Genomic DNA, 24,264 nt, shown 5'->3' with positions numbered 1-24,264 from the left:
CACCCCAGTTTAGACATGGCCATATGCAAATCAGTCTTGAGCCTGTGCCTCATGGGAACAGTCCAGCCCGAACTGCCAAGCCATGTCTTCCCTGGACCGGAATCAAGCATCCTAGGACCGGTTTCTGGCTATCAGCCGTCATCAGCCAGGATAGCTTGACTCCAGTGGCGTAGTGAGCACGGGTCCCACGTCTGGGAATACCCATCCCACTTAGGGCGAAAAGCGTTACAACAAACAAATGATGGACGGAATGCTGACAATGCAGGCATTCTCCCCCAGTCAAGAGATCTGGGTTAAATCCATCGTTCTTTTGCCCACTACACCACCCCAGTTTAGACATGGCCATATGCAAATCAGTCTTGACCCTGTGCCTCATGGGAACAGTCCAGCCCGAACTGCCAAGCCATGTCTTCCCTGGACCGGAATCAAGCATCCTATGACCGGTTTCTGGCTATCAGGCGTCATCAGCCAGGATAGCTTGACTCCAGTGGTGTAGTGAGCACGGGTCCCACGTCTGGGAATACCCATCCCACTTAGGGCGAAAAGCGTTACAACAAACAAATGATGGACGGAATGCTGACAATGCAGGCATTCTCCCCCAGTCAAGAGATCTGGGTTAAATCCATCGTTCTTTTGCCCACTACCCCACCCCAGTTTAGACATGGCCATATGCAAATCAGTTTTGACCCTGTGCCTCATGGGAACAGTCCAGCCCGAACTGCCAAGCCATGTCTTCCCTGGACCGGAATCAAGCATCCTAGGACTGGTTTCTGGCTATCAGCCATCATCAGCCAGGATAGCTTGACTCCAGTGGCGTAGTGAGCACGGGTCCCACGTCTGGGAATACCCATCCCACTTAGGGCGAAAAGCGTTACAACAAACAAATGATGGACGGAATGCTGACAATGCAGGCGTTCTCCCCCAGTCAAGAGATCTGGGTTAAATCCATCGTTCTTTTGCCCACTACACCACCCCAGTTTAGACATGGCCATATGCAAATCAGTCTTGACCCTGTGCCTCATGGGAACAGTCCAGCCCGAACTGCCAAGCCATGTCATCCCTGGACCGGAATCAAGCATCCTAGGACCGGTTTCTGGCTATCAGCCGTCATCAGCCAGGATAGCTTGACTCCAGTGGCGTAGTGAGCACGGGTCCCACGTCTGGGAATACCCATCCCACTTAGGGCGAAAAGCGTTACAACAAACAAATGATGGACGGCAGAAAGGCTGTAATGGTGGCAGGGGGTGGGGGCATTGGTGTACCCGTTTCGGGCAGCACACCACCCTAAATAAAATTGCGTGAAAAAAATCCCTGGCGTCAAGTGGGCTTTCCACCCCCCCAATGCCCCATCTGCCCCTCGGGGGGGGGGGGCAGAAAGACTGTAATAATTGCGGTGGTGGGGGCATGGGCATGCCCGTTTTGGGCAGCCCCCACCCTTTTTTTTATTTCAAAAAATCTCTCTGGTGTCTAGTGGGCTTTCTGCCCCCCCTCCGATGGGGCAGATTAGGGGCCAATGCCCCATCAGCCCTCGGGGGGGCAGAAAGACTTCAGTGATTGCAGGAGGGGTGGGGGCATGGGCATGCCGTTTTGGGCAATCCCCACCCTTATTTTTTATTTCCAAAAAATTCCCTGGTGTCTAATGGGCTTTCTGCCCACCCCGGGGGGGGGGCAGATTGGGGGCTACTGCCCCCCAGGGGGGGGGCAAAAAGACTAAATGATGCCAAAATTAATTGGGGGAGCAAAGGCCCTTGCCCACGGGGCCGCTCCCTCCTCCCTGGTGTCTAGTGGGTGGATCCCTGCTTGGGGATCGCCCTCCTGGGATAGCCCCCTGAGCACATAGAAAGGGAAACTGAAATGAGCCAATCGTCATTTCAAGGAAACCAGGGGGGGGCCTCGGGAGCTGGGGAAGCTCTTCCCCAGCTCCCGAGGCTCTTTTAGCAAGAAAGGCAATCCTTCTGGTACCCGCACCAGAGGGATTTCCATTGCATGTTTCATGACGAGCTGGACTCGTCATGAGCACACGAGCACTGTGTGCCATGACGAGTCCAGATCGTAATGAGCATGCAAGGGGTTAAGCTACTTTTGCGGTAGTTATCAAACGTTCTTGAGAATATCCCCCATGGTCTTTCAAGACAGCATCACAGTAGTTGTTACATGCTGTTTTATAAACTCTTCTGACAACTTTATTTGGATATTGTCATGATGTCAATCTTGTGATAAGTTATTGGGCCTGCTTATCAAATGTTTTGATATTGGAACACTACTGTCTTAGTCTCAAGGATTGATTGTATGATGTGGTTTTCTCAATGCAGAGGGATGATAACTGTCAAATTTCAGGAGACTATTTCTATTGGTTGGTTTGCGATATACTTCTGTTATCAGACTACGTTTCGTAGGACTGATATTTAGATCAAGGAAGGACAGCTCTCTTAGTCTAAGTGGGTATGTGAACTTCAGGAACTAGTTCTGTAAATTAAGCCTGTGTCTTGCCAGATAAAAAGAATGTCATCAATGTAACTGTGATTTAAGCTTATCTCTGCAATGATTTTCAGCAGAGCAGTTCTACTTATGCTTTAAGTAATATATGTACAGGTATGCTACACTTGAGGCAAATGTTCTGCTTATAGATGTCCATTGGATTTGGTGGTATATCTGACCTTAAAAGTCAGAGTAGTCTGTGGTAAGTGAGAGCCCAGAACAGTCAAGGCTAAACTCGTTCTCAAGCATTGGTATCTTTCATAGATTCCCATGCTTGAATCATTCCCCGTCGTAGAGGTGGGAGTCCGTGGCGTAACACAGGTCCCCCAGCCACCGCGGTGCGGGGGGACCCCAAGCTGCAGTGGGCCCCCTCAGTACAGTACTCAGGCCTGGGAGCTCCATATTAAAGACGGAATGGGAGCCCCTTCATGTACCTTGAAGTGGGGCCCCCTCAACTTTCATTACGCCAGTGGTGGGATTGTCACGGTACCTTTCAAAGCAGTAGAAACTGTACAAATAGCTTTTAGTGGCTAAAAGACATTATCTTGAATAGCATATACACATAATTTAAAAATAACCAAACTCCAGCCAATCATGCGAAAGCATCTACTAGAACAGTCGCAAAAGAGGCATCTTCCCTCAGATTCTTAAGCACTAATAGGAATTATTTCCAGATACAAGCAGGAGAGCCTCTATGGGGAGGTGGGTGGGTCACATGTGCATCTATAAAACCAATACCGGAGGACAAGCGTTTTTTCTCCAGTATTGGCTCTTTCATATACTAGAATCAGAATAGATAGCAGTTATATAATTATTTATATAAGATCATGTTAAACATAACACAAGAGCGGACGGTGGGTATACACATAATCAAACAGGGCTCACCTTATTGAAATTGATGGCATAATACTGCTTGTCCCACAGCCGCATCACCGCGCTGCACCGACTCCAGGCAATAACATAGATTCAACATATGCCTGTTTTTTCATGTCACTGCGCGGCACATGCTTTCAATAGGCACTCCAGATAACAAGGCTGTTGATGTAGAGACCACCATAGAAGAGTGCACTTTGACTTTATCTGTCATACGCTTACCAGCCTTAGATTGGCAGAATTGAATATATTAGTCGCTGATATCCATTGAGCTATGCTTGCCTTGGAAACCTGACCACCCTTGTTATGGTTTCCATATGCTACTAACAGTTGATCTGTGTTTCTTAACTGGTTTGTGTGATGCAAATAAAACTTTAGGCCTCTTTTTATATCCAGCATATGCAGTGATCTTTCTTCTGCTGTCTGCGGATTTGGGAAGAATGTTTTAAGCACAAAAGGTTCATTTAGATGGAAATCCGTAGAGACTTTTAAATGAACCTGGGATTAGTCCTTAGAACCGCAGCAGCATCCTTAAACTGCAAGAAAGGGTGCTTTATGGTGAATGCTTGTATTTCACTCACTCTTCTGGCTGAGGTAAGAGCCGTTTTACATGTTAGGGATTTGATCTCTATCTTATGAATAGGTTCAAAAGGCTCTTCAACAGCTGTATAACGTTGCAAGGTTGGAAGACGAGAATTTATCGGAGGGAAGACTCTGAACAAAACTTTAAGAAATTGTGTAATAATCCTATTAGATAATAATGATGGAGATCCAGATGTGCCCTGTATCTTGAAATTGCAGCTAAATGTAGTTTAAAAGAAGAGTGAACTAAGCCTGATCTAGCTAATGGTAGCAGGTAAGGCAAGATTTGCTCTGGAAGTGCTAAGAGCGGGTGAATTTTTGACTTATGGCAACATATGTAGAAAGGCTTCCATTTTAATCGATATATCTTGTTAGTGTTATCAGCTCTGGCTCTCGCAAGAATATCTCTGCAGTCTTGAGGATTATATATAGCTGTAAATTAATGATATTCAGGAGCCAAGCAGATAGTATAGGGAAGTCAGGTTTGAATGAAGTATTTGGCTGTGGCTCATCGAGGATAAGTCCCTCTGAGGTTTCAGATGATTATGATTCTTCTCTGACACAATAGTAGTTCCATGAGCCAGTGTCGTCTGGACTATCGTGGAGCAATCACAATTATTCGACAGGACTCCCTCTTTATCTTTCTGAGGAGTCTGAGTATGAGAGGGATTGGGGGAAAAGCATATGCAAAGATCCCTGACCATATGACTGAAAACACATTTCCTCACGACCCTTCTTGAGGGTGCCAGCTTGCGTAAATCCAGCATTTCTGGTTCTCTTGAGACACAAAGAGATCTAGTGTTTGATTCATTGCTGGAAGATTTTGTTCAGAATGGGCTGATTTAGTTCCCATTCGTGAAAGCTGTGTTTTGTTCTGCTCAACGTATCTGCCATACTGTTGTTCATACCTGGCAGATGTTCTGCTCGTAATGTTATCCAATGTGTTGAATCCGATTTGCATATTTCTTGTGCCTCCTTCGATAGGATCCAAGATCTTGTGTCCCCTGCTTGTTCACATAATGCATACTGATTGTGTTGTCTGTGCTTATTAGAACTGATGATCACATTATTCTCAGCAAGAAAGCTTGGAAGGCAAATTAAATTGCTCTGAGCGCTAGGAAATCTTAATGCATCTTTGTTTGAGTCGGTGTCCATTTACCGCTTATTTGGAGGTTCTGCAAATGAGCCCCCTAACCTTCCAGGGAAACGTCTGTAGTAATTACATATTCAGATAGTTGAGGAAAGAACGTTAGACCAGATGGCAGATTGTCGGAGTCTGTCAACCAAGGTAGAGATTTTTTCATAGTTGGCGTGATCTTGATGCTATTGTCGAATGAGCCTTCCATTTGAATTCATTGCTCATCTAATCCTTCCTGTAAAGGTCTCATTCTCAAATGGGCAAATGGCACTAGTAAGATTGCAGATGACATAATTCCTAGAAGTGATTTGAGAAAATGTATTGACATAAAAGCTTATTTTCAATAGTTTGTGTTTTAATATTGTGTCTTTCTGCCTTTCTTCTCCCAGAAATATCCTCGTTGATGGATGGAGGAGCACTTCTGAAAGTTGACTGTTAAACCCAAATTTTGGGACAACTGTGAACAGGCCCTTATAGCTTTTGACGCTTGGTGGGCAAATGGTGCTTTTATGAGCCAATTGTCGAGGTACGAAAATCCCTGGAATCCTCTTCCCCATAGGTGGACAGCCACTGGGGCTAGAAACTTTGTACAAATGCTAGGGGCTTACCTGTGACAAAAAGGGAGGACAGTGAATTTATTTGTGAGTGCTGGCTACCGTGAGTCTGAGAAATATGCGATGCTTCAGATGAATTGGGATATGAAAATAAGCATCCTGTAGATCTAAGGTTGTCAAGTAATCTCCATGATGGATGAGATGAAGAAGGTCTTGGAGAGTAATCATATGAAAAGATTGCTTTTTAAGATATTGGTTCAATCTTCTGAGATGTAAAATGTTTCCCCATTCCCCTGATTTCTTCTTTATGAGGAAAAAAATGAGAATAGAAACACATTCCTTTTTGTGAATGTGGGATTTTCCCTATGGCTCCTTTGAGTAGCATGGCTAGCACGTCTTTCTGAAGTAGATGGAGATGAGGTGGGTGTGCTCCTTTTGGTAGAGTGGTAGGCGGAATCTGGGTTAATTCTAAAGTATGACTTTATGTGATGAGATCCAATACCCATTTGTCCAAAGTTATTTTCCGCCATTGATGTGAAAATGTTGACATTTTTGCTCCCACAGGTTGGTGCTCTGTAAGGGTTATAATCGGCACTGCTGTGTTGTCAATGTTTTTGTCCAGTGTCTCTTGCCTGAGATGCCCGCTTTCTCCTTGGTGGATGTTTGGAGTAGGTTGCTGCTGGCAGTGTTCTATAAGGTTGTAGTTGGTAAGGTGGTCTATATGGCTGCTGAAAGGGTTGATAATGCTGATACCTTTAGTAGCCGCCCCGTATGAATACAAGCCTCTTCTGCATGTCCCTCGGAAAGGCACTTTCATAATTTGTAAGGTGCCCAATAATGTCACCATATCTGTGGCTGCTTGTGTCACTACAGAGTCTGGCTTTGGGTCTCCAACCAAACATGCCAGCGAATCCTCAGGCGACTTGTATTTTTTATCAATCCTTGGTAGCTCAGCTGACATCATGGCAGGATTCCCATTGTTTTTATTCTTTTGTTCCAAATTTAATCCACTATTGGGATCATTCTAACAGACTAGTTTTTAGGGGGTTCCCTGAAGTCATATAAAAAACAATCTGATTGCTTAATTGTTAAAGGTAGCTGGAATAGTTTGGGAGCTCTCTCCATGAGAGTACGGAAACCTCCGATATCATCTGGTGGGGAGTCCACCAGTTGGGGCGCAGGTGGAGAAGGTGTTAGAATAAGATATTCAACCTATTCGTTGGAAATAGACTGATCACCGGGGATTTCTCCTTCCTCCTTATCCTCATCCAAGGAAGACTGATCATCCACAGGAGACATAGCGATGTTAGACACCAGAGTCATTCTAGGAGCTGCAGGGGGTGGCATGGGATCAGATGATCTCGGGGTTGGAGCCTGTGGATGACTTTGCGGGTTCAGGGAATCGCTTGCAATAGTTCTGTAACATGCCCGGACGTTTTTGTACTAGAACCTGAAACCTGCCCTCTTGACATGGAACTGGAGCGCAAAGTTGAAAATGCTCCACATATTGCCTAGGCTTTTCTATACATTGTTGTATTTCATAGACATATTCATCCTTCATCCTCCTCTTGGTACCCTTCGTCCTCCTCTTGGTACTTAACACTAAGTTCGGAGGGACTGTGGGCCGCATCAAACGGGCCATCGTCATCTGAGTCTTCCACATCCAACAGATGAATTGGCAGCAGAGGGGACACCTTGCTAGGTGGAGTGTGAACTGGGCATAAAAGTTCTTGCACTGTTTTTTTTTATCGTCAACGGCACCTTTGACGATGTCGTCATAGGGTCAAGTGTCAATTGTGGCATTGGTGGCTTCTTTGTCAGTGGTATTCCCATCGCAATGGTGCCTTTGCCGACAGCTGTGTCATCATCAATGGTCTCGTTTAAAAAAAAAAATGTTTTTATTAGTTTTTATAACCCAGTTAACATCAATACACAGAGCACGATAGACACCATATATGTGTCATAAATTAACAGCCAACAACTGTTGTCACATATAACAGTAGCAATGTAGCATTACAGTAAGGATGAAAAAAGTAGGATAATATACTCTAGAACTATAATATTACAGTCTACAGGATTCACTAGTCTGAGTGCAAGCGATTTCCATATTGAATATACAGCCGCCATAATCTTTTAAAATCAATACTCACAGCACTTATTATTTTTGGGCCTATACCAGACAACATACATTCATTCATTGTCCACACTGTTGCCATGTTTCGCCTCTAAATATTGTGCATACAGACCCCCAAAAACTTTTTGGACGACTTTTGGGGGTATCAGCTCATTATAAACATCTGACTGGGTATTGCAGTAGAGCATATCCCGCTCCCATTCTGACACAGTAGGTATGGGCACGCGCATCCAGCGCATCGCAATCCTGCGCTTAGCTAATAGTAGACCCATAGAGACCAGTTTCCTGACTTTCTTATTCAGAGGCTTCTTGTACCCCAAAAGCGCCAGTAGGGGATCAGGAGAGAGGGATTGATCTGTAATATCAATTAATACATGAATAATTTGTAACCAAAATTCCGCCACTTGCGGGCACAACCATGCTACATGTAAAAAACCTGCCTCTGCCCCCCCACAGCGTTCACAGCAGTCTGTATCTCTAAGCCCATATCGAAATAATCACTTCGGTGTGTAGTGTACCCTATTGAGATACTTGAAATGAGCCAGTCTGTGCCTTCCGTTAAGTGAAATCTTTTGCGCAGCTTCACAGCAGTAACGCCAGGTATTGTCAGTGAGGGCAACCCCAATATCATATTGCCACTCCAATCTAGCTTTGGTGTATTGCGTTTGCTTAAATGCTTGTGAAGTGGCATAAACTTTCGAGACTAGCTTGATGGGGGAATCCGAATGTATAACTAGCGCGAGAGCAGGTAACGCCGGAGGTTCTTGTAGTTCGTCTCCAAGTAAAGCATGTAATGAAATTGTGTAAGAGGGTAAGGTCGGGTTTGCCCTCCGCTGCCTCCTCCCAGGTGGGCATTCAGCCTTCCTCAAACAAATCGCCCATCACCTGTATCCGCAGGGCTCTCAGCGAGCGGAGTGCACCTCCTTCAGTACTAATACTTAGCCAATGGCACCACTCCCCAGGGATTAACAGAGAGTACAATAAGTCGCCTGCCTGTTTTCTTAACAAGACGTGCCAGGCATGTACAGTAGAATTAACCGAATCCAGCACACTGCAGCGCCTAATTGATGCCTGAAATAAGCAACGTGGGAGGGGGTCAGGGCTTGCAACTACCTTCTCTATTTGAAGATGGGGCAGATTGTGTGGACCAGGGATCCAATTGTGGTCGTTCAAGCTTTGGGCCACCCTATAATATAGCTCCAGATACGGTGCCCTCAGACCCCCCGCTGAATAGGGCAAAGTTAGTATTTCCAGTTCAACACGCAGAGTTTTATCAGCCCAAGCCAATTTACGCAACAGGGTTTGTATTGGGTACCACCATCAGGATATTAGCGAAGAGAAAAAGGAATCCAGGAAGTATTATCATTTTCATCAAGGACACGCGCCCCACAAGTTAGAGAGGTAGGCGAATCCACCTTTCTACGTCTTCCTCCAATTTAGTGATGGCTCTGCCATAATTTGCTCTGAGTACTTGTTCCGCCTCAGAGTGGACCTGTATACCCAGATATCTAACCGGATCCAATGTCCATTGAAGGGGATAATCTAAGGCCCTTTGCGTTGTGATCTGGGTGGGAAGATTATAGATTTATCCCAATTAATTTTAAGCTCTGATATGTCGCCAAATCGCAACACCTCTCGTATTACTGGAGAAAGATTAGTGTTCAGGTCCCGTATGTTCAATAGCATGTCGTCTGCATAAGCAGAGACGAGAATGTAGCTGGGGAATCATATGACTCTGTTTCCATGATACTCTCGAAGAGCACTGAGTAAGGGCTCCGCATCCACGGCATACAGCAATGGTGATAAGGGGCACCCTTGTCTTGTGCCTCTAGAAATCTGAATGGGGGAGGAGACAGTTTCTCCCAAGCGCACTTGAGCTGTGGGAGAGTTATAAAGCACTGAGAATAATTTTAAAAAGACTTCTCCGACTCCCAAGCACCTTAGCTCCACCAGCATGTATTTCCACTCAACCGAATCAAAGGCTTTTTCAGCATCCAAAAACACTGCTGCTGCCTTGACTTCTGGTTTAACGTTCTGCAAAGCCCCAAAAACAGTTCTCAGATTGTAGGATAGCGTATGGCTGGTCACAAAGCCCGCTTGTTCTGGGCCAACCAAAATAGGCAAAAGCAGGGTCAGTCTATTGGCCAATATTTTAGCAAATATTTTGGTGTCAACATTTATCAACGATAGTGGTCTATAAGACGAGCACTCTTGGGGAGCCCTGCCTGGTTTCACTATGGTTACAATCAGTGCCTTGCGCATGGAGGGCGGCATTATGCCAGTCTCTCCCATCTCCTGGAATAGAGTGCTCAAGTGTGGAACCAGTAAGTCACTGTAGGCCTTGTAAAAAGACACAGAGAGCCCATCTTGGTCTGGGGCACTTCCATCCCGCATGGAGTAAAGAGCCATGCAGATCTCAACAGTGTCAAGGGGCCTCATGAGATACTCTCTGTGGCTATCCGTCAACCAGGGTAGTTGTATATATTCCAAATAGTTCACTATATTCTCTTCGTCTGGGGTAACTTTGGAACTGTACAGGTCCTTATAGTAGCTGCCAAATCTATTTACTATTTCCACCTGCTCTTTTAGGACAGTACCCTTTTCGTCTAGTAACTCTTGGATGACTCCAGACTCATACCGATGACGAGCGATCACCACCAGCACTGAGCCTGGCCTGTCTCCCTCACCATAGGATCTGGCCAATGCGCATTTCTCCATGTGCTTGACTTCACTATCGGCTTCCTCGTGATACTCTTCCAGCCTTGTTTTCAGTTGTTCTAAAATCTGGGGGTCGTTCCCATTCAGTGCTTCTTTCTCCAGTGCACTCAATCGGTCCTCCAATGTGGCGAGTCTACCTCTATTAGAGTGGAGTACCCCGAACGCTTATTTATGGAAACCCCCCTTATGTATACCTTTAATGTATCATATAAACGTAGCAAAACAATCAACTGAGCCAACGTTAATTTCAAAGAATTCAGAAAATAGCGGCAGCTAATACAGCTTTGAATACCGTGTCTAGTAGGGAGTATGGGGGGAACCTCCACAGAAAGGGGAGGGGCCCGAAGGTGAATTTCGATCGCTAACAAAACTGGAGAGTGGTCAGGGATGGAGTGAGCTAATACTGTGCAGTCCCATAGCCTGGATAGTAATGCCTCTGATATTAACCAGTAGTCTATTCTCGTGTGTGTATCAGGGTACGCCGAATAGTGCGTGTACCCGCCTCTCACAGGGGATCTGGCTTTCCACACGTCCATTAGTTGCAACTGCAGCACCACGTCAGCAATGGCCCTAGCAGCCGCAGCTGGGCACCTAGAAGGTCCCTTCGATCGGTCAAGTGCTGGATCCAATACACAGTTAAGAACCCCACCCCAGATTAGTGGTATTGAACGGCAGCCCCTAATGAGTGTCAATAGTGAATTGTAAAACTGAGCATCATCATAGTTAGGCCCGTAAGTATTGATAATTTGAAAGTCAGCGCCCCTACCATGACATCTTTTGATTACATATCTACTGGCAGCATCGGCCCTGCATTCGAGTTGTATGACCAATTTGGGATAAAGCCAGGTAAGTTCGCCCATGGAGTGCAAGATGAAGCCAGCTGCATGGAACGGCCCTGCTAGGTTACTTCTTGTGAGCATAGCACTATTAGAGGCAATATGCGTCTCTTGTAGCACCGCAATGTCTACCTCCTTCCTTTTCAAGTATGCCAGATTTTTACGCAACTTTCTGTGGTCATTCAAGCCCCTTACATTCCAGGCCATTAGCCGCAGGCTACTTTTATATCCCTGACCTGTTCCACAGTGAGTCATTCTCCACTTTCACATGATCTGACCATCCTAGCTGCTATTTCAAATGCGTTGCCGTTATCACTCACGCCCAGTATATCCGTGTGAACTGCAACAAAAGTACCAAACCCCCCAACCCCCAACCACGCCATGGCGACCCCAACCAGGCATAGGCGGCCTACTTTCCCCTCCCCCACTAGAAGTGACTAGTACATATAATGAAAAAACAATAAATGTGCAACAAGAAGCACTATTTAACTCATGGTGGTTGAGCGTGAAATGCATTGGGGCAGATGTTACCAGCCAGCGCTTCTGTGTGGTCCCAATGCCGCTCCGCCACTAACCAAATGGTAAGAGACGTCCGCTGGAGGGACTAGGTCTCCCTGGGAGCCTCATAGATAGCTATTGATGGATATTGTCTCTCGCTCAAGAAGGCACCAATTGTCCTCATCAATGAGTCTGGCTTATGCAAATAAGAGCCATCAGATTCGTCCATTTCCTATAGGTTGGCAGAAGAAGTATAAGGTTATAATTCTCATTAATGAGGCGCTCCCTGAAGGTTTATGTTGCAATCACCCAAGTCTTGCTCAGATTATCTTCATGCAGGGATGAATCGTCACAAGAGTCTGGCGTCCAGTTATTCTCATCAGTCATTTTCATCGAGTCCTCCACCCGCTCCAACAGAACGATCGTCCGCCATCTTGTCCTTCTTACGCCTTCCGGTCATGTCCCAATCTTTGAGGGCTTTTTGCAGGGACTAAGGGTCAGAGAATATCTTAGCCTTACCATTCAGCATCACTCGCAGCCACGCCGCATACAGCATCGCGTATTCCACATTTTGCTCCCTCAGCCTGCGTTTCAGAGGCGCAAATTGCTTCCTGGCCTCCTGGACTCTGAGTTAAAGTCCGGGAATAAGGATAGAGAAGAGCCCTCATACTGCAAATCTCCCAGTTCTCTAGCCATCCTCAGTGCTTCTCCCTGTCCCTGTAGTGCAGCAGTTTTTCTAAAACAGGCCTTGGAAGGGCTCCCGGGGGCAGCTTAGGTCCCAGCGAACAGTGCGCGCGCTCCACAGCGAACATAGTAGAAAAGGTGGCGGCACCAAGCAGCGTAGTAAGCGATTTTTCTATAAAGACCTCCGTATTGCCTGTTGCGGTGGACTTGGGTAGACTTATAATGTGCAGGTTGCTGCACCACGATCTGGCCTCTAAATCCTCTGCTCTGTCCTGCAAAGTGACCAGGGTTCTCTCCATCTGTTTCTGTGCGCTATTAGAGTCGGTTTGAGCTGCCTCAGTTTCGGTGATTCTGCGTTCGGCCATGTCGAGAAGTTCTGCATGTTTGTCAACTCTCTCGGACATGAGGTCCATCCTATAGGACAAGGTGTCTATTTTAGCGTCAATCGCCGACAAGCCTTTCTAGAAAGATACAAGATGCAAGAATTGTTTTAATGTCTCCAATTGGGTCTTCAGACAACGTGTCTGGTTCCGAAGCAGCTGACTCCGCGGCGTCCTCTCTATGCCTGCATTTGCGCTGCTCGAAGCTCAGCTTAGGCTGTGTCTTGTCTGGTTTTCCCATGCCTGTGCCGATCAGTGTCTGTACAATGAGCCAGCGTTTTCTGCTGCTTCAGCTACTGCGCCTGTGAATGTGTTCGCCTGCCTGTGCTTGTTGTAGGCCGCACAAAGGGGAGTCAAACAGGGCTTCACACTATGCAGCTCAGCAGCTCACTCCGGAGGCGGGCACACAATCTCACTGCCCCCTCTCAGGAATATAGTCCCCACGTTTCTTAAATTCAATGAGGCAGTGCTTGCCTGTGCACAGCGTCCAGGGCCAAATGCAGCAGCAGCGCAGCAACAAGAGACAAGGCCGCACCCGCCAGGCGATGAGGCAAATGGCGATGTGCTTGCGGTAGATCTGGGCCTTCTTGCACGTGTCTAGTGTCTAAGATTCAGCGCCGGAGGCGCTCCGCCAGCAGGCCTTCGCGCCAAGTTGCGGCCGTTCCGATCGCACGTCAGGGATCCTCATCTCGGCTCCTGCAGCGCCCCACCCGCCGCAGAGCTCAGCTGTATCAGCAGATCGTCAGTCGCCGGCAGAGTCACCACTCGCCCCGCAGAAGGATCGACGCCAGGTAGGGGTTCTGCTGTCACCGCAATTCAATGCTCACGAGGGCCGGGTGAACTCGCGTACTCGCCTCAGCAGGAGTCGGCGCCCTTGCTGGCTGCAGCATCGCGCTGCGTAGGGGGGAAGCAACGTCTAGTCTGACAGCCGAAGTTCGGCTGGGCCTATCAGCTCCATTTCTTCAGCCTTCAGGGCACCATCGACAGGGCTCAGCGTGCTCAGGATCTCAAGCCAGAAGCAAGGATATTAATAGCCAATGCCTGCCGGATTGATGTGGCGGTTAGCGGAGCTCACTTAGAAAGCGGCCATCTTTGGGCCAGGCAAGCTCCCCCCCCCATCTATGGTCTAGTTGGTGAAGCCTTCACTGTCAAGATCATCATCAACGGTATCGGTAGGGTGTCCGTCGACAGCGTCTTCGCTGTCGACGCGGATGTCGATGTGGTTGTTGTCACTGCTATCTATGCTAGCATTTTTTACGGCGATGCTGTCATCGATACCTTTCCTGCCAGCCTGGATTTTATGGTTGATGGCTCTGGGAAGGATTTTCCAGGACTTAAAGCCAGGTTTGAAGAGGGAGTGGTAGGCTCGAATTATGTGGTCTCCGAGGAGATTTTCTACTTTTTTTCTCTGTGAGAGATATCTTTTGAAGACTCATGTTGAGTGTTTTTTATGGCGTTTCTATGGACCTCTTGTGACACCTGGTGTGACCTCCCCCTTTTCCTTGACCTTTCCTGTGAGGGAGTGGAATCCTCGCTGTCCTCCTCATCAGAAATAACAGGCTTTCATGATTCTAGCTTTTGCAGCCATAATAAAAGCTTACCCTCTCTATCTTTGTTAGATTTGAATAAAAAGCTGCAACCGATTTTACAGTCCTTTACCTTGTGGAGAGGATGAAGGCAGTAGATACACTCCTTGTGAAGATCTTCGAAGTGTGGCCTCTTCTTTCCACAGGATCTGAAAAGTCCTTTTTTAGATGGTTCTGACATGTTAATACCGTAGATGGAATAGCAAAGTTCACCTTGGATTTCCGAAATCAGGTTAAATGCTGAAAAAGGAATAGTTTCTTTTCTGTGACTACAGTTCTCTCGAAGGGGACTCTCCACTGAAATCATAAGCGTTTGAATAGTCCCGTCCACGTGTGGGGATCCCGGAACCACAGGCTACAGTAGAGATATTCTTCAGATTGTACTTACAAAAAAGGGTAAAAATACTTCTCTCTCTCTATATATATATATATATATATATATATATATATATATATATTTATATATATATGTATTCACTGAAAGAACCACAGGTTTTACAGACGTTATAGTTAGGAATTAGCATTTATTAAACCTTTGAAATTCACTGGAAAAAAACATAGGTTTCAGGGACGTTATGGTTAGTTGGACATTTGGCTCATATAAAACCAGAGAAATTCGCCCGTTATAGTTAGTTGAGCTAACTATAACTCTCGCGCCCGGAATGCACTGGTGATGACGTCACATATTACATCACTCATGACATGGTCAGTGACATCACTGATGACATCACTGATGACATCTCAAATGACATCACTGATGACGTCATCCAGTGAATGTGTGTTTCTGTAAAGTTCAAATATTTTTCATATATATCTATGCCAAGGTGTATTGAAGAAAGAGTGAATTTACAAGTCCCTGAATGGATTATTTAGTAGGTGCGTGCCTGACTGTATAACTGAGTGATTGAACATGTGTTACTGAATGTATGGGTTAGTGACTAAACTGTGTGAAAGTCTGTATTAGTGTCTCAGTTGGTGTATAAGCGGCTGCATGGGTTGGTGATTAGCTACATGAGTGTCTATATGGGTTATTGATTTGTTGTCTGAGCATCTGTATGAGTGCCTGAGTGTCTGTGTGGGTGGGTGGGGGAGGGGTGTGACTGTGCATACATGTCTGAGTGGGTGATTCACTGGTTGTATGGATTCAAAAGTACATCTGGGAAGGGCTGTATGGGTGAGTTAGTGTGTGTATGGGTGCGTTGGTGAGTGAATGAATGTCTCACTGGTATATTTGTGAGTAACTACATATGTTTTAAGGCAGTATATGTGAGTGTTAGAGTATATAAATGACTATACATGAGAGTAAGTTATTTGAAGGAGTGGGTGTATAAAAGTGTCTAATTGTATCAGTGATTGTATAAGACAGTAAGTATGTGTTAGTATCTGCATAAATTAATGATGTGGTGTGTGTATAAATAACGCAGTTGGTGTGTATAACTGTATACATGAGTAAATGGGTATGTGATTGATTCTTTGCATGACTGACTAGGTGTGTGAGTAACTCTATGGATGAGTGACGGACTGTGACTGTATGTATAGGTGTATGAGTGAATATTATAGTACTGTATTGATGAGTAACTGCATGTATAAGTGAGTGGATGTGAGTGTAGACCTAGGAAATAGTGGGTGGTATGTAGTATCTGGCATTGTTGTGTGTATGGTTTCAAAAATAGTAGTCTGTATTTTAGAGTGCGTGTATCAAAGTTTATATTAGGCCATCAGTATGTGCATCAGATTATCAGGTGGATGATGTCATCAGTGATGTCATTTGAGATGCCATCAGTGATGTCATCAGTGATGTCACTGACCATGTCATGAGTGATGTAATATGTGACGTTATCACCAGTGCATTTCGGGAGCGCGAGTTATAGTTAGCTCAACTAACTATAACAGGCGAATTTCTCTGGTTTAGTCAAATGTCCAACTGACTATAACGTCCCTCAAATCTATGGGTTTTTTCAGTGAATTTCTAAGGTTTTTTAAATGCTAATTCCTAACTATAACGTCTGTAAAACCTATGTTTTTTTTTGTGAATTTTAATATTTATAAAACCTATATTTTTTCTAAATTGTTTTGTAATATTTTGGAACTCTTTTATCCTTTTTTGTTTTTAATGTGAAAAATATGTAATGTTTTATATCTTAAAAAAAAAGTATGTATATAGTTTGTTTTTTTTGTTGAGAAAACTGAAGTCCCGTATCAGTAGTGTACCAAGCTCCATCAGCACGCGAATCCTATCCGCCATATTGCTAAACTCGTAAAGGATGCGCATTTCGTATCCGACGGGTTCGTGGCACAGTGTCCCGCATAACATCATATACGTATGTGGTCGCGCCAGCTGCTACTTTGATATGCGACGGGTACGCAGTACCAAGACGCGCCTTACGTCATGTACGTATGGGGTCACGCCCGCTGCGCGTTGCGTATGCGACGAGTGCACGCTGCCAGGCCCTGTGTTATGTCTTAGACGTATGGTGTCGTGCCTGGAACGCAATTCCCTCATTTTTTTTTTGTCTCAAAACTATATCTAAATAAGTTTAAAGTGTATATGAGAACAAGCGATAATCTAAAATATTTTAAACATTTATATATTTCTAACTGAATAAACGTATATTATGGTAATATTTTCTCAAAATCGCGTCGGGTGCGGCCTCCTTGTGTGCTCTCGATTGCCATGTGACCTTAAAGAAAAGCATTTGATTGGTTCATACCATTTCCCATTGTAACAGTTGGAGGACCCCACCCATTTTCGCCATTCTCTCTACAGCGTTTGATGAGAGACTCCTCTTCTGCTTACAGAGCTTTTTTGAAAACTTTTTGCTAAGTACACATATCTGACAGTACACACAACATGCAACCATCATCTTCATCAATATTCATGCTCTGTAAAGCAGCCTTCCACCTGTGATAGCCATGCATCTAAAAGCTACATAACAGAACTTTTCCCCACTGCCAGTGGTAACATGGTTGCAAACGCTGTCCACAGCACAATGTAATGAGGTACGGCCCAGGGGCAGTATCATGCATACATAATGAACACACGGACACAGATAGATAGTGGAAGTGGGTACGGGCACGTGCGCTCGACTCCTTTTCATTACCAGGGTCACATATGCAGTGACGTCAGAGCTGTATGCGTGTGGGGTGAGTATAAACCGTAATCATTGGATCACACACAGAGATTCAATAATAAAAGGGTCAATAGTTTGTGCTGCAGTAAGGTAGGGACACTAGATGTGAAATAATACAGAAAAGATTCTATCGTAAAACAACCATAACTTGTGGTATACTAAGATACAGGTAGTAAGACCTGAAATAATACACAAAAAGATTGTATCATAAAAGGTCCATCAGGTCTAGTGCACTTAGATAGCCACATCTAAAGCATTCAGCATGTGCACAGCTAGCGAAGATGCATGCTGCGGGCGGGCCGTACTAGGAGCAAATGTCTGTTGCCTACAACACTACAACATCTGCAATAGCGACTCGATCTGAATTGTAAACACTGCTGTCTGCAGTGTAGGCCAGAGAGCGGTCAGCAAGGGCCCACAGCCAAGTGGCGTTGACTTGAGCTGCCCAGTTTGCCATTACCGAAGCAACAAAAAGCGTGTGTGGACCCTGTGATGATGTGTATTCGTGGTGCCGACAGAGCGCACTGGAGCAATGTCTGTTGCCTACAACACTACATCATCTGCAATAACGACTCAATCAGAATTATAAACACTGCTGTCTGCAGTGTAGGCCAGAGAGCGATCAGCAAGGGCCCACAGCCACGTGGCATTGACTTGAGCTGCCCAGTTTGCCGTACGCGAAGCAACAAAAACAGTGTGCGGACCCTGTGATGATGCGTATGCGTGGTGCGGACAGAGCGCACTGGAGCAATGTCTTTTGCCTACAGGACTGCGTCATCTACAATAGTAACTCGATCTGAATTGTGAACACTGCTGTCTGCAGTGTAAATTGAAGGCAGTAATGAGCAGTCTTCCATGAATACTTTTTCTCACGTCCTCTTCACAAAATACAACAACATAAATTACACAAAACTCTGCAATAAATAAATCAAAAAAATGTGAATTGCGATCTCTGCTGTCCACTGTGTACACTGTTATTCAGTGTTCTTTACCACTACCAAGAAGAATTTGGTCATTGTACTAGACCTATAAGTCATCTTAAAAAACTTTTTCGGAGGAGCTTAGCGCGCATCCAAGATGGTCGCGTGAGCACAGGGCTCCCCGGACCCTCGCCACTCCTCGCAATTTATCCTGATGATATCCTGATTTCTTGGACGGGCTTTTGAAGGTGAACCTAGACTGAGTCCATGACTCCTTTCAGAATTTGAATCGGACTTGGGGGACCGAAAATACAGCATTTTGAACTTTCGAGGCCCATCTCGGGGCAGTGCCGGGGACTTGGCGAGCTGTGGATCCGGGACGTAGTTGAATAACAACGGCATTGGGACCTCACCAGTGGGAGTACCCCCACTTTCAGTTTCGCTTTTGGTTTCTGGCACGGTCTGATCGAGGGTCTGTTCCGCTCGGCCGGGGACCAGTCCATTCTGGTGTCATCACTGCTTTCTCCCTACGGAGTACTGAGTCAAGTCGGGACTTTTTCCGGACCCCACTGCCCAGCTTCTCGGCCGGCTGGTGCCCGGCCGACCGGCGGCCATTTTCACTCGGTCCTGCGGGCCCCTCCGGGGTGCATCTTCCACCATGACGGGAAGGGGCAAACCCGAGAAGCGGAAGACCAAGACGTCTCTTCGCGGGGGGCATTTCCAGACAAATGTTATGGACCGCTACACTCAAGCCAAGGGATCCCCAGGGCTTTCCAGCAATACCCCGGAGGATGCTAGAGACGGCCCATCTGTCCCTGTCGACTTGTCCCTGCAGGACATTATGGGCGCCATTACCGGTATGAAGGAGACCATCGGCCAGCAGTATGAGGCCCTGGCTCGTAAACTTGACACGGTCGCCATCGATGTCACTTTAATCAGGGCTGACCTGTCCAAAACCAACGAGAAGGTGAAGTTGTTGGATTTGACGACCTCCAGCCTCACGGCCGATGTGTCGGAACTTCGAATAGACCTTGGCGCCCTGAAATCGGCAAACGACTTGATGTCCCATCGGTTGGATGATTTTGAGAACCTGGCAAGACGCAACAACATCCGTGTCATAGGTGTTCCGGAGAATCCCGAGACTCGTTCTGTCGACCTCCTGATTGAGGAGCTAATCCTCACCCATCTTGCCCCGTCTGGACTTAGCAAGTTTTTTGCTGTGGAGCGCGCACATCGTGTCCCGGGCGGTAAGCCTAGGCCTGGTGCTCCCCCGAGGCCTATCATCGCCAAGCTTTTCCATTTCAGGGACCGAGATGCGATCTTGCAGGCCTCGAGGGTACACGGCCCGGTGAAATTCGAAAACTCCTCAGTCAATTTTTTCCCGGACTTCACTCAACTCGTTCAGAGACAGAGGATGGGCTTTCAGGGGGTTAAGCGACGTCTTCGGGACCTGGGCTTGAAGTATGCGATGCTCTTCCCTGCCAGGCTTCGTGTGGAACATGAGGAGCGGACCTTCTTTTTTGAACGACCGGACAATGTGAGTGACTGGTTGGATTCCCTGCCTGGTCGGGACGATCGAGCGGGGCACTCTGGCGGTGCCGAGGGTGGTGAGCCTCTACAGAATTGACTTTTCGGTCCCTAACCTTGATACTCAGACATTACTCAGTTGGGTTCTACCTCTCTTGTATATCTTGTTTTATAGTAGCTCTCGTCTGGGTGGCGGGTGGTGCCTGGCCTTCCTCCTCCTCCGGGGTCTTTTTGTAGAATGGGATTGTTAGGGCGACAGGCACACTGCATTTTGGGGTGGTTTTTCAGTTTGCAGGGGTGCAGGGAGGGGGGAGTTGTAACGGGTTTTGGTGGGGGTGTTTGTGTTTGGGGGTGTTTCTTTCTCTCTCAAGGCGGCGTATTTGTTCTTTCTTTGTTTCCGGTGTCCTGCTTTCTGTTGGGAGACTCCTGCTACCTTTGTGGGGATGGGGGGTAGTGGGTTGAGGTTGCTAACTTGGAACGTCAATGGATTGGGGGATCGTATCAAACAGGGTGTTGTACTACAATATTTGCGTCGTCTGGCGCCTGATGTTGTACTCCTGCAGGAAACGCATTTGTTTGGCAATGTGTGTCATGCTATGAATAGGTGGGGATACCGACTGGTTGCACACTCCGGGTTCACCACCGGTTCCAGGGGGGTCGGTATTCTTGTTCGGTCTTCCCTCCCACTAGAAATTGACAACGTCATCCTGGACGACAGAGGGCGTTATGCCGCCCTAACTGGGAGGTGGGAGGGTAGGACCCTTTCTTTAGTTACGATATATGTCCCCCCGGGCCTCCAGACCTCCACTTTCTCTGATGTTGGTCGGATGTTGCTGGAACTCCCGGATAGTCTTCTCCTCATGGGTGGTGACCTTAACTCGGTGCTATCCGGCGACCTGGATCGGCATCCCCCCAGGGCCCTTCCCGTTTCCCAATCATGGCTTGGTGGGTTATTGGACACTTTTGGTCTGGTGGACTGTTGGAGGTTGATGCACCCGACGCAGTGTCAGTACACCTTCCACTCCGGGGCACATGGGAGTCTCTCCAGGCTTGATTACTTCCTTATGCCCGCGGCCCAAGCCTCCCACATTGGTGAGGTTCGACACTTGGCCCGGGGCATCTCCGACCACTCCCCTGTGTGGCTGCATTTCGATACAGGGATGCAGGCCACGGGGCGGATTGCCCCCATTAACCCTTGGCATCTCCGTAGCCCTAAGACTCGCGATAGCCTCCTGAAGTCGCTCGACCACTACTTCTTGGAGAACGAGGGGTCTGTCTTGTCCTCAGTGTCTTTGTGGGAGGCCTTTAAAACAGTCATACGGGGCCAGGCCCTCTCTTTAATAGCTGAGACCAAGAAAGCTAGGAATGGGGAGGTCGCGGGGCTTGAGGCTGAAATACTGGAGTTGGAGGCTGGGCTGGACTCGGGTGTTACTCATGAGGGGCTTCATGCCCTTAGCTTGAAACAGTTTGAATACAAATCCCTTGTCACTGATGCCGCCAGGACATTGTACAGGGAACAGCAGGGTAGACTGTATGATGTCGGGGATAAGGTGGGTAAACTGATTGCTTGGCTTGATAAGAAGGAGAGAATGAATCGCGTGGTCCCTGTGCTTCATAACCCAGATGGGGTGTGTGTGACTGACCCTGGCGAGATTGTGGAGTGTTTTGCTGATTATTTTCGTGCGATCTACTCCCCGGTGTCCGACAGAGATGTGGCTGACTCTTGTTCCCTGTTGAGGGATATTGCGCTGCCTTGCCTGTCTGAAGAGGATCGAGAATGCATGGATGCGTCGTTGTCAGCCGACGAGATCGCGGCCGCGATTCGTTCCCTTCGTACTGGTAAGGCTATGGGCCCCAATGGCTTGCCCCTTGAATTGTACAAATTATGCCCTGATAAAGTGGCGCCGTTTCTCCGCGATATGTTTTTGGAGTCGCGTGAGCTCGGTTCCCTCCCTAGCGATCAACGTCTGGCTACTATAGTTGTGATTCCTAAGGAGGGCAAGCCTCGTGATCGTTGTGCCTCATACAGGCCCATTTCCCTATTAAACGCTGAACCGAAGATTCTTGCCAAGGTCCTCGCTAATCGCTTGCTCGCTGTTATCTGTGACTTGATTAATCCGGATCAGTCCGGTTTCATTCCCCACCGGAACACTGCTCTCAACCTGCGGCGTTTGCATGGCGTTCTCGCCAGGGCGGAGTTTCTTTCCGAGCCGGCCATCTTGGCTTCGTTGGACGCCACGATGGCCTTTGACACGATTGAATGGCCATACCTCTGGGCCGCACTGGCGAAGTTCGGTTTCGGGGCGGGATTTATCAGTTGGGTGAGACTTTTATATACAGATCCGCTAGCCCAGGTTGTTGTTAATGGGAGGGTGTCCCAGCCCTTCGCTCTCGGGAGGGGCACTAGGCAGGGGTGTCCGTTGTCCCCCCTGCTCTTCGCTCTTGCTTTAGAACCGCTCGCAGCCTGGCTCCGATGGGAACCGTCGATAAGGGGTATTCAGTGGGCCCCTTGCTTTGAGGACCGAGTCTCGTTGTACGCCGACGATATTCTCTTGTACCTCACCTCCCCGCGTGAATCCCTTAATGTTCTTTTTGATGTCCTCACTTCTTTCGGCAAAAACTCCGGGTTGACTATTAATTGGTCCAAATCTTGTGTGTATGTCATTTCCGGTGGCCTTCCCCCCCTGCCGAATAGGTTTCCCATCCAAATTTCACAATCCGGTTTCAAGTACTTGGGGGTCTATGTATCGTTGGACCCGGCGGTCCGCTATGAGCAGAATCTTCTTCCTCCTCTTCGGCGCTTGAAGTTGGATGTGGCCCGCTGGCGTAGGTTGCCGTTGTCGCCACTCGGCCGAGCTGCACTTTTTAAAATGATGTCACTGCCCCGATTTCTCTTCGCACTCCAGAACTCCTTTGACATTATTCCGGCGGCTTATTTCCGGGAGGTAGAGGGTTTGCAGAGGAGACTTATTTGGGATGGTCGCGCTCGTATAGCTCTCGCAAAACTGACTCTCCCCTGGTACGACGGGGGCATTGCGCTCCCGGATATCAGGAGGTATTATTGGGCCTCCCAGCTGTCCGCTATCAACCATGCTACTTACGCACCGGGTCCGAATCCGGCTTTCGAGATGGATAAATATCAGTTGCCTGGTGGCGACTTCAACAGAGCACTCTATTCTCGGGCGGCTGGGAGGAACCTAACGGGACCCACCAAGATTGCAGTACGTGTGTGGAGGGATGCTAATGTTGCCATGGGTTGGAATGAGCGCCTGACACGAGCGACCCCCTTGTTTGCGTCTGATGGATTGGGATGCCTCTGGACGACGAAAGGCTTTGAGAACTGGGATATGATTGGCATCAGCAGAGTGGGTGACCTCTGGGAGAAAGGTGCGGTCAAATCCTTTGCGGTGCTTCAGAGTGAGTATGAGTTGAGTGAGAGGGAGTTCTTTAGGTACGTACAGGTTCGCCACGCTCTGCAGTCGGCCTTTGCGGCAGGTACCACGATCCCCGCGGCTTCCCCACTCGAGGACCGTATACTTGACGGTCATCTGCCCGATAGTACGATTTCCTTAATTTATAAGAAGTTAATTAATAATCGGGCAGACCTCCTTGTGCATCTTCGGGAGGCCTGGACCGGAGACGGGTTGGAGTTAGACGACGAGGACTGACAGTCTGCACTGTCCTCCCCGAAGGAGGTCGCCATTCCGGCCCGTCTCCGTCTTGTCCAGCTAAAAATTCTTCACCGTGTGTATGTGACGGGTCCTCGGTTGGTTGTTCTCTTCGGATGGGCTGTGTAAGCGCGGCTGTGGATTAAGTGCCACCTTCCTTCATATCCTTTGGGAGTGTCGCAAGGTCGCCGTGTGCATGCGGTGATGGAGGATGCCACTGGGGTCTCTCTGTTGCCTGAGGCTCGTCGATGTCTGCTGAATGTATGGGAGCCTAATGACTACAATGTTGCCCAGGCCCGGTGGGCGGCACTTGGGAACATGATTGCAAAGAGGGATATCGCGCAGCTTTGGGGTTCCCGACGGCCTCCCGCCGTGTCGGTGTGGAAGGAGAACATGGATTGGTGCATGTTCAGAGAGAAGACGGTATATCTGGTTCGGGGCAAGCCTGGGGCGTGGGGTAAAATTTGGGGTCAATGGAACGCCTACCGAGGTAACACTTGTACGCCCCCTTTTGAAGAAACTTCTGACATTCCTCCGTCCCCCTGATCCTGGGGTTC

Source organism: Triturus cristatus, chromosome 12 (assembly GCF_964204655.1).
Source record: "Triturus cristatus chromosome 12, aTriCri1.1, whole genome shotgun sequence".
NCBI classification, from domain to species: Eukaryota; Metazoa; Chordata; class Amphibia; order Caudata; family Salamandridae; genus Triturus; species Triturus cristatus.
This window is presented reverse-complemented; position numbering follows the sequence as displayed.